The following is a 12,102-nucleotide window of genomic DNA, read 5'->3' as shown; positions in this document are numbered from 1 at the left end:
GAAAAGTTCCTCTTTATCTACCCTATCTATGCCCCTCATCATTTTGTACACCTCAATCAGGTCCCCCCTCAGCCTTCTTTGCTCCAAGGAAAACAACCCCAGCCTGTTTAGTCTTTCTTCATAGCTGAGGCGCTCCATCCGAGTTAACATCCTGGTGAATCTTCTCTGCACCCTCTCCAAAGCAATCACATCCTTCCTATAGTGAGGCGACCAGAACTGCACACAGTACTCCAGCTGTGGCCTCACCAGCGTCTTGTACAGCTCCATAATAACCTCCCTGCTCTTATATTCTTTGCCTTGGCTAATGAAGGCAAGTATCCCATATGCCTTTTTAACCACCTTATCTACCTGTTCCGCTGCCTTCAGGGATCTATGTACATGTACACCAAGGTCCCTCTGACCCTCTGTACTTCCTAGGGTCCTACCACTCATTGTGTATTCCCTTGCCTTATTTGTCCGTCCAAAATGCATCACCTCTCACTTTTCAGGGTTAAATACCATTTGCCACTTTTCCGCCCATCTGACCAACACGTTTATATCGTCCTGTAGCCTGAGGCTTTCCTCCTCGCAATTTACCACCCCACCAATTTTCGTGTCATCTGCGAACTTACTGATCATACCTTTTACATTCTCATCCGAATCATTTATGTAGATCACAAACAGCAAGGGACCCAGCACCGATCCCTGAGGTACCCCACTGGACACAGGCTTCCATTCACAAAAGCAACCTTCGACCATCACCCTCTGCCTCCTGCCACTCAGCCAGTTTAGGATCCAAAGCGCCAAGGCACCCTGGATCCCATGGGCTCTTACCTTCTTGACCAGTCTCCTATGAGGGACTTTGTCAAAAGCTTTACTGAAGTCCATGTAAACCACATCCACAGCATTTCCCTCATCCACACACCTAGTCACTCCCTCGAAAAATTCAATCAGGTTGGGCAGACATGATTTACCGTTGACAAAGCCATGCTGACTATCCCCAATTAATTCTTGCCTCTCCAAGTGGTGACTAATTTTGTCCCTCAGAATTTTTTCCAATAATTTCCCTACCACAGATGTTAGGCTCACTGGTCTGTAATTCCCTGGTTTATCCCTGCTACCCTTCTTGAATAATGGTACTACGTTAGCTGTTCTCCAGTCCTCTGGTACATCCCCTGTGGCCAGAGAGGTTCTGAAAATTTGTGTCAGAGCCCCTGCAATCTCCTCCTTTGCCTCACACAACAGCCTGGGATACATCTCGTCCGGGCCTGGGGATTTACCCACTTTTTGGCCTGCTAAAACCGCAAGTACCTCCTCCCTCTCGATGCTAATATGTTCAAGTATGTCACAGTCCCCTTGCCCGATTTCTATGTCTACATCGTCTTTCTCCATAGTGAACACAGAAGCAAAAAAATCATTTAAAACCCCGCCTACATCATCTGGCTCGACACATAGATTGCCACTTTGGTCCCTAATCGGCCCTACCCTTTCCCTGGTTATCCTCTTGCCCTTAATATACTTATAAACCACCTTAGGATTTTCCTTTATTTTGCTCGCCAGTGTTATTTCATGGCCCCTCCTCGCCCTCCTAATTTCTATTTTAGGTATGCCCCTGCACTTTTTATACTCCTCTAGGGCTTCCTACGTCTTTAGTCTTTTGTAATTGCCAAAAGCCCCCCTTTTTTTCCTAATGCATTTTTGTATATCCCTTGTCATCCAAGGTTCCCTTTGCTTGTTGGTCCCACCCTTAACCTTTACAGGAACCTGTCGGCATTGTACTCTCTCTATTTCCCTTCTGAAAGTCTCCCACTGTTTTGATGTGGAGTTTCCTATAAGTAGCTGCTCCCAGTGCACTTTGGCCAGATCCTGTCTTATCATATTAAAATCGGCCTTCCCCCAATTTAGAACCCTTATTTCCGGGCCGTCTTTGTCTTTTTCCATGACCACCTTAAATCTCACCGAATTATGGTCACTGTCGCCAAAATGCTCTCCTACTGACACATCCACCACTTGCCCGGATACATTCCCTAGAATTAGGTCCAGTACCGCCCCCTCTCTTGTAGGACTTTCTACATGTTGGCTCAATAAGCTCTCCTGGATGCACTTTAAGAATTCTGCACCCTCTAAGCCTTTCACACTCTGACTATCCCAATTAACATTGGGGAATTTGAAATCCCCCACTATTATTACCCTATTATTTTCGCACTTCTCTGAGATTTGCCTACATGTCTGTTCCTCTAACTCCCCTGACTGTTTGGGTTCCTATCGTACACTCCCAGCAAAGTGCTTGCCCCCTTTTTGTTTTTAAGTTCTACCCATATGGCCTCATTAGAGGAACCCGCTAATATATCGTCCCTCCTTACAGCAGTAATTGACTCCTTAATTAATATTGGAACACCCCCTCCCCTTTTACACCCCCCTCTGTCTCGCCTGAAGATTCTATACCCCGGAATATTGAACTGCCAGTCCTGACCCTCCCTCAACCATGTCTCCGTGATAGCAACAATATCCTACTCCCATGTGTTCAACAACAACTTCAGTTCATCCACCTTATTTGCAAGACTCCTTGCATTAAAATAAATGCCTTCCAGCCATGCCATATTCCCTTTTGCCTTCACATATTTGCTCTGCCTTCCCAGCTGACTTGTTTTTTCCTCCGTATTTGGCTGCAAATCACCCCCTACTATAGCTCCACTCTGTATCCCATCCCCCTGCCAAGTTAGTTTAAACCTCCCCCCGCAGCAGTGCTAGCAAACCTCCCCGCAAGGATATTGGTTCCCCTCTGGTTCAGGTGTAAACCGTCCGACTTGTACAAGTCCCACCTTTCCCAGAAGCAGACCCAGTGATCCAGGAAACTAAAGCCCTCCCTCCTGCACCATCCCTTTAGCCACGCATTCATCTTTTCTATCTTCCTATTCCTATACTCACTAGCACGTGGCACCGGGAGTAATCCAGAGATTACAACCTTTGAGGTCCTGCTCCTTAATCTTCCACCTAGCTCCCTAAATTCTTGCTGCAGGACCTCATCCCTCTTTTTACCTATGTCGTTGGTACCAATGTGGACCACGACCTCTAGCTGTTCACCCTCCCCCTCCAGAATGCCCTGCAGCCGCTCAGTGACATCCTTGACCCTGGCACAAGGGAGGCAACAAACCATCCTGGATTCACGTCTACGGCCACAGAAACGCCTATCTGTTCCCCTTACTATAGAATCCCCTACCACTATTGCTCTCCCACTCTTTTTCCTCCCTTCCTGGGCAGCAGGAGCACACCCAGTGCCAGGAATTTGGCTGCTGCTGCCTTCGCCTGGTGAGTCATCCCCCTCAACAGTATCCAAATTGGTATACCTGGTATCAGAAGGCTGCATGTGCAAATCACTTCGGCGTCACTGTTCATTTACAGCTCATATCAATCTGGACAATTAATATCTTAATTGTTAACTCACAACAAAGAGAAATTGTATCAGATGTATGTTTTATATTGGTTAGATGTAGGTCTCGCTGGCAAGGCCAGCATTTATTGCCAATGCCTGAGGTGACGGTGTGTCACTGTTGTCACCTTTCACCACTTACAGATCTACACCATAGAAGCAGAGAATGGATACAGCACAGAAGGAGGCCATTCGGCCCGTCCAGCCCGTGCCGGCTCTCTGCAACAGCCCTTCAGCTAGTCCCACTCCGCCGCCCTCTCCCCGTAGCCCTGCACATTTTATTTCCTTCAGGCACTTATCCAAGATTTACATGCATCTGCGTTATTTATTCATTTATTTGGGTGAATCTGTCTCATTCAAAAAGCATGTTCTGGCTACTTATGTCTGTCTTACCTTTAAATGCCACGCAAATACATTTATACAGAACACCAATACACACATATCCATTGAGAAATAACACACAGAAACAATCACATTTCTTCATCCATTTCTGTTAAAAGTTATTTTGTAGAAATTCAATCATTTATTTAGCTCTGAGCATGTGATGAGTCTTTATCCCTAGCTCATTGTATTTTAGGAGCCTTGGTTTAAAATGTTGAGTGTTTATGACACGGACCCAGCCCCAGAATCGCCACTGTGAAAGTAGGAAACTGCTCGAAATACACAACAGGGAGGGCAACTTGTGAAAAACAATTAAACTTTTGGCGTGTAGACTTTTCACAGAAACGGAACCAGCTTTGTGTGACAATATGAGCTGTAAGTGGGTGTACATGGGTGGCACGTTTCTATATCAAGCGAGTGTTTGTGTTCTGAGTGCGATCCTTTGCATGTCATTGAGTCATAGAATCATAACGGCACAGAAGGAGGCCATTCGGCCCTTCCAGTCCGAGCCAGCTCTCTGTAGAGCAATCCAGTCAGCCTCATTCCCCCCGCTCCAACCCCGTAGCTCTGCAAGTTTATTTCCCTCAAGTGCTTATCCAGTCTCCCTTTGTGTGTCAGTTGTAAATTTAATTTCTTCACTTTTATCATATGCATCAGGTTATCAATAGAAAAATATCTGTGTTTGAACGAGAGATTCTTCGAAATGGATTTTGTGTGTATCAGTGGGCTGGTGATGAATAAATGTGATTGTATCTGTGTGTTATTTCTCAATGTATTTGTGTGTATCTGTGTTCTATATAAATGTATTTGCGTGGCATTTAAAAGGAATACAGTCATAAAGAGCCAGAACATGCTTTTTGAATGAGACAGATTCACCCAAATAAATAAATCAATAACACAGATGAATGTAAATCTTGGATAAGTGCCTGAAGGGAATAAAATGTGCAGGGCTACGGGGAAAGGGCGGGGGAGTGGGACTAGCTGAAGGGCTGTTGCAGAGAGCCGGCACGGGCTGGACGGGCCGAATGGCCTCCATCTGTGCTGTATCCATTCTCTGATTCTATGGTGTAGATCTGTAAGTGGTGAAAGGCGACTACAGTGTTTCACCACCACCCCATTGATGGGCAATAAATGCTGGCCTTGCCAGCGAGACCTACAACCCAGGAACAATATAAAAAATATATCTAATACAAGCACTCATTGTTGTGAGTTAACAAATAAGATATTAATTGTCCAGACTGATATGAGCTGGAAAAGGACAGTAACCCCGATGTGATTTGAACACGCAGCCTGCTGATCTGAAGTCAGACGCGCTACCGTTGCGGCCCGAGCTCTAGATAGTTTCGATTGTGTATTCAAGTTCATATATACAGAAGTATCATACCTGGTTCCTGGTGGTCGAATGACACTCACCCGCTTTCGATTCTCAATCAAGGAATTTATGTTGACAAAAGATTTGGGAACAGTAAATTGCAGAAAGATAATTCAAGTCTGTGAGACGAGTAAAAATTGCTTTAATCTTGGTTAATAATTTCATTACTTTCTGTTACAGATTTCGGTTACAGACGCTCTTTGCATGACATTTGTTCCGCGTTTAATTTTGCAAACTGGGTGAGATCGCTGATCGCGGTGAGGCAGTGGGAGCTCCAGCTGGCTCCACTGTCAGGATGTGGAAGGATTCACGTTAGGGGTGTGTGGGGGAATCAGTGACATTTTTTAAAGAGGGCAGCGGGGGAGAAGGACTGAGAGCATTCAGTGTGGGACAGAAGCTGTTTAAATTGAGGCAACACATTGCCGATCAGCACAGGGGGAGTTAACTGACTCAGTTGCCCTCTGCTGCTGCTACAGGTTGTAGCGGTTATCAGGCTCGAGCCCGGCTGGAAACATATATTTTTTAAACTTGCTGTGACGAGCAACCAGAGGCGAATTTATTCTCCTGTCAAAAGAGCCACAGCGGCTTCTACCTTGTTCTTTAATTGCTCTTTATTTCACTTCACTGAGTTAGATATATTTCTTAAGGCTAAATGGATCAAGGGGTATGGGGAGAACGCAGGGACAGGGTGCTGAATTTGGATGATCAGCCATTTTAATATTGATTTTAACCCTTACGATGGTAAAAGAAAGTCTACACGCCAAAAGAACCACGAGAGCTAGAGACAGTACTAGGCATGGTTAACTACTTAGCAAAGTTTGCCCTGAATCTCTCCGAAATCAACGCACCCATGCGTCAGTTGCTCAAACAATCCAATGAGTTCCTGTGGGACAAACAACACGACACAGCATTTCAGAAAATGAAAGACCTAATCACCAGAGAACCAGGACCAAAGTCATACATGAAGGATGGCCTGAGGAAAGGAGGAAACGCCCTCCGAGCATATCGGAACCCTGGAACCACAGAGACAAACTGTCACAAATCAACAGAATCGTCTTCAAAGGGGAGAAAATCGTCATTCCTACCAGTCTCAGAGAAGAGATGTTGACAGAAATTCATGCTGGACATATGGGCATGGAAAATTGCAAACAAAGAGCACGTGACATTATGTTTTGGCCCGGAATGTGCAAACATATTGAGGACATTGTCGGAAAATGTTCCATTTGTCTCGAACGCCGCCCATCAAATGTCAAAGAGCCCATGATACCTCACCGTATCCCAGGCAGGCCCTTGCAGGTCACGGCAATTGATCTGTTCACATGGAACAACGAGGACTACACAGTGACTGTTGATTACAACAGCAGATTTTTTGAACTGGACATGCTTCACAGCACCACATCTGCAGCTGTGATCCACAAGCAAAAGGCAGCCTTTGCCAGGCATGGCATGGTAGAGACTTTAGTCTCAGACAATGGCCCCCAATATAAATCAAAAGAGTTCGAATCGTTTGCCAAGGCATGGGATTTCACACATGTCACATCAAGGCCACATTACCCTCAAAGTAATGGCCTTGCTGAAAAAACTGTCCAGATTGCAAAAACACTCATGGGCAAAGCCAAAGCTGGCAAAAGAGACCCCTACGTCAGTCTCCTTGAGTACCGCAACACTCCGCTTGACAACTTCAAGTCACCAGCACATCAGTTGATGAGCCGCAGACCTCGCTCAATCCTTCCATGCACCAACCAGCAGCTGCAGCCAGAGGTCGCCAGCTGCAAGCAAGTGCATGCAAAACGTGTACAGAGACAGCAACACCAGAAGAAATATTATGACAGGTCAGCTAGACTACTGCCGCCACTGCAAAATGGAGAATCCATCAGAATCCAGGAGCATGACTACTGGAAGCCAGCAGTCGTCATCCAGCCAGCTGACACTGAGGGATCGTATCACGTCTGCACCCCAGAAGGACAGGTGTACCGCCGCAATCGCAGGCACCTCCTGAACACCAAGGAACAACACCGTCATTCCGATGAGAGGATCAGTTCAACAGAGTGTGATGAACAGAGCAATACACAAAACAAATCATACTTACCTGAACCTAAACCTGAACCTGAATTGTTGACCGATTCAGAGGCATGCTCAGTTCCATACCACACAAGGTCGGGACGAAAGGTCAAGCCTAGAGTTATCCTTGCCTTGTGAACTGTCAAAGGGTGTAGGCGGATCGCTGCCTTAATAAAACTGTACATCGTTATTGAAACATTGAGATGTTTTCACTGCTAGTTAAATGCTGAGTTTACTTATATGTTGATGCTACTGAGAACATTATGTAGTGGAAAAGTTTAAAAGTAAAGCATAACATTTTTCTTTAAAAGAAAGGGGATGTAACATTTGCATATTGAATTTCCATTGGCCTGCAGGCATCTGTAAGGAATACCTAGTATGTTCACATGTGATCACATGCTGAGTTGTCATTGGCCTGCAGGCATCTGTAAGGACTGCTATTGTTTTGAAGACCCAGGCTAGGGGTCCTTACTTCATCTTGTCCCCACGGTACTGCTGTGAGTAAGATCAGACCTAATGCTTCATAAAAGAGTTTAAACTGCAATACTCCATTGGCCTGCAAGTTATTATTTTGAACAAAGTGTGCAAAACAAGACAGGTATGATTCTCGCTGGTTGAAACTTGCGAGATATTGGCCCAGAAATTCGGGTCGGGGGCTTCCCGTGGGTGTAAGCCCCTGACTTGCACTTAGCTAGCGGGCCGGCAGTTGAGCTGTAGGGCCCCGTGGAATTCCGATCCAGGGCCTGGTCCAGCTGCCGGCGCGCAGTGCTTCGTATCGCAGGGGCGCAGTTAGTGCGATGCATCCCCTGGGATCACGTGAGCCATGGGCAGCCAATCGGAGGAGGGAAAGCCCATTCATAAATCTGACAGGAAGACCTGTCAAGACTTATAAATACTACGGCCCCAAAATAGCATTGAACTTTCAAATAATTTAAAAAAATATCACACTTTTTAAAATAAACTATAAATTACATTAAATAACTATTTTAAACAATAATTTAAATTTTTGAAAAAATAATTTTATATTCTAACAGGGCTAAAAATAAACTTACCTTGCTTTAAAGTATTTAAAAATAATAAACCTGTGGAAAAAATGTTTTAATTTTAATTAATTGACCACTTACCTTGTAAAAAGCAGGCCTTACACCTGCTTTTGACATTTCTAAATCCTGCAGGCTTACGATCCCGGGAAAACCTGCAAAAAAAACCTAAGTTCAAAGCGCACGCGCAGCCTCTCCCGTGCACGCGTTCGACCTCTGAACCTCTTCGTTCAGGGGAACGGAAGTGCCGGAGACACGAATTTCTGGGTCAATATTCTGGGTTCAAATCCCCGACATGCCCTTCTTTTGTCCGCGGATTTTCACTTGCAGTTGAAACTGTTGAAAAGAATGACTTGCATTGATACAGCGCTTTTCATGAACTCAGGACATCCCAAAGCGCTTTATAAACATTGAAGTACCTTTGAAGTGTTGCAATGTGGCGAAAGGTGAGCCGAAATGCCCCCCACATGAATCTGAACTCTTTGGGAAGGAGTTCGGTGCAAAGACTCAGGCTCCTCAATGTCTTGGACTTTCTTTGAATGAGTTCTGCTTGTAACTGCACTCGAGCTTGAAACAGCTCCTGGGCATCCATCTTACGGGAGCAGAGTGTGGTCACTGTGCAGCGGTTAGCGAGTCGGTGACCAGCTTGGGGTGAGACACGTCGCTTTCAATCTATGACATTTCACCAAGGGCAAGAGAATTGAAACGCTGAATGGAACTGTCCCTGTGAGCGATGGATTGAAGGGGACGGCGCTCCAAGCACAGCTGGAGAACGCGCAGTGCAGTAAAAGGGTTCACAACATTAAATGTCAGAGTTATTAATCATGCAATAATTATACATATAATTAACAACAGCATTTAGACAAATCCTTGCGAATTTTAACCGAAGAACTCAAATACGTTATGGTTCCGTATTCGATATACAAGTTAATCCAACATTGATCGGATTCTAAAATATCTGCTCCAAACGCCACTTTTACATCCTTTCCTCACCTCTTCTACCTGATCATTTGCACGTTTAATTGTGTTACCTATCACAACTGCCCAACATCTGATGGAAGGTCATCGACCGGAAATGTTAACTCTGTTTCTCTCTCTACAGACGCTGCCTGACCTGCTGAGTTCGTCCACATTTTCTCTTTATATTACCGGAACTTGTAACCAGAGTATCAATTCCTTTTTATCCAAACCACACTCCTTCCTTCCATGTAGCCTTGTCCAATCAACAGAGGGGAACGGACCAGGGAACTCCATCTGTGCTGATTGGCTCACCTAAAATAGCGTCACTCAATATAAAGTATGAGCTCACAAACATCAGGCACAGTGCAGTCTGGTCAAAGTCAAGCCCCTCCTTTCTTATTCAGAGACATGAACGAGAGTCAGACATCACAAACTTTAATGAAAGACACAAATACGAGGAAAACTTACTTCCAAATCGTTTCACTGATAAATTCTTTCACTTGATGTAAACGCTGACTGCTTTGAATCTGAAAATGAACACCGTGGGATAGTTTGTTCACTGCTGATTATATTAGCTGTGAGTAGCAATGCAAAGTTTTCCGTAGTGTAGTGGCTATCAAATTCGCTTTACATGCGAAAAGTCCCGCGTGCCAGCCAAGGCGGGCGGGAACATTACAATAGCCAGTATTTTATTCTGTGCAGCGACCAGTCCTGTTAATTTTTATCGAAAGTCGCCCCATTTTTCTGCTTTCATAAGCAATGCAATTTTAAACGAGGTTCCTAAGATACAATGTGTAAAATTAGATGTGGTTAACAGTTCATTACTTACAAAGGGCAAAATGCTTTATTGAAAGGTTTTCGCCTTTCTTTCATTCTGTAAATTATGGTAATCGGTTATTTAATGGTGATTGCAAAAGATTCAACTGCAAGTTGAATAGTGGCCGGCGACACGAGCGCTCGTTTGGGATTTGAATCGAGGACTTCACGGAAACTTAAACAACCACCGAAGCGTAAATCGGACCCCGAGAACGCCGGTTCAAACCTAGCCAGATGAGAAGCTGACCATTGTAAAACCATTTTGTTTGTGTGGCTATTCTTGATGAGCAGAGCACTGGAGACCGAGACAGTATCTTTGCCTTTTCGACCTGTCTTCCGAAGCGCCGCCCGGGCCCACTCCAACAGTTAATGAGCTGTTAGGATGTTAATGTATCCGGGCTGCAGGAGGCCACCCCAGGCGCAGCAGAGGAGTCTCTGCATTAGTTCTCCGTGGAAACAGTATTTTCCCCTTCTCTCTTCCTCTTCTCTATATCCCTGAGCAGTTTCCTGAATCATAACAGGGAGGGGACATTTTTAGAGACGCGCTTCTTTATTACTTATTGAATGGACAGCCAGCCGGACCGATTGAAACTGCAATTTCAATCCTGTCGCCGACCTTGTGTTTTCCTATTAATATGTGTTGTTCTGCTTTCCATATTCTCAATGAGAATGCTCCCAGCCTCAATTTTTAAGTCAAATAAGGCCCACCTCTTCAAATAGCGACACGCGAGTAGGAGATTCCCTAAATCAGCGCCAACTTTTCCCAAATCCTTCTTACAGTATCGCAAGCCAAACTGTGTCCTTTATGGGAAATATCATTGAGAATTACTTCATAATTCGCCTGACAATGCGTGTTTTATTTATACTGAACCAAACATGAAATTATTCCAGTTTTCATATTTACTAAACTTGAATGGAGAAAATACCTTAAATTGCCTCTACCCACTTTCGAACCGTTGAGTTTTCGTAAAGCGATCACCAGTACACACCGGAAACGCTCCAACACTTGGGTGCATTGCATTGTAGCGCCTCAATAGGAACAGGAGGAGGCCATTCAGCCCCTCGATCCTGTTGCGCCATTCAATTAGATCAGGGTTGATCTGTATCTTCATTTCATCTGCCCGCTTTGTTTCCGTAACCCGTAATAACCTTAGCCAACTAAAATCTATCACCAGTAGCGGCAATCTTCAGCCTGACTCCAGCTGCACCCCCGGATCCAGACAGAAAAGGCTTCTTACTGAAGGCCACCCTGCAGATCAATGAATTACATTTCTGAACTTCAGGGATTCGGAGATTCCAGGGTTTAAAAGGGAACAAAAGATGAAATGGACCTCACTGTGGATCATTTTTCTCTCACTCAGACGTATCTGATTGGTGAAGTTAAATAAAGAACAAGGGAGAAGCCGCTGTAGCCCTATTGACAGGAGAATAAACTAGCCATACATCTCTCACGTTTCCCAATTCTAACAGAAGTGTAATCGAATTGAAACGTTCACTCTGTTTCTTTATCCACACATACTGCTGACCTTTTAAGAATTTCCACCATTTTCCTTTTCTATTTGAGATTTACAGCATTTGCAATAATTTTCTTTTGTTACTTAAAATAAACCCGCTGGTTGTTCATCCACAGCAGCATTAAACACAATGTTCCCGCCCAGGCTCGAACCGGGAAACTTTCGCGTGTAAAGCAAACATGATAACCACTACACTACGGGAACCGCTGGGCGCACATCTTCAACAGAGGGGAACTGACCAGTAAAGCCCCTCTGTGCTGATTGGTTCAGCTGAAACAGCATCAGTCAATATAAATGATGAGCTCACAAATATCAGGCGCAGTGCAGTCTGGTCAACGTCAGCCCCTCCTTTCTTATTCAACAGAGGAAGAAGAGACATGAGCGGGAGTCAGACGTCACAAACTTTTATTAAAGCTACAAATACGAGTAACACATACTTCCAAATCGTTTCACTGAAAACTTCTTTCATTGATGAAAAAGCTGACTGCATTGAATCTGAAAATGCGCACCGGGCGATATTTTGTTCACTACTGATTCTATTTTCGGTGG

General features: G+C 44.7%; 1 non-coding gene across 1 annotated transcript; it reads right to left on the bottom strand.

Annotated features, from left to right (window-relative positions):
- Window positions 1-11,684: 11,684 nt before the first annotated feature.
- Window positions 11,685-11,757, bottom strand: trnav-uac (transfer RNA valine (anticodon UAC)). Its single transcript has one exon. It is a non-coding gene; the product is annotated as a tRNA-Val (tRNA).
- Between the last annotated feature and the right edge of the window lie 345 nt (window positions 11,758-12,102).

Source organism: Somniosus microcephalus, unplaced genomic scaffold, assembly GCF_052327205.1.
Source record: "Somniosus microcephalus isolate GS21.2 unplaced genomic scaffold, FLI_Smic_1.0 unresolved_chr4, whole genome shotgun sequence".
Classification (NCBI taxonomy): Eukaryota; Metazoa; Chordata; class Chondrichthyes; order Squaliformes; family Somniosidae; genus Somniosus; species Somniosus microcephalus.
The sequence above is the reverse complement of the archived record's forward strand: the minus strand, read 5'-3'. Positions and strand labels throughout refer to the sequence as shown.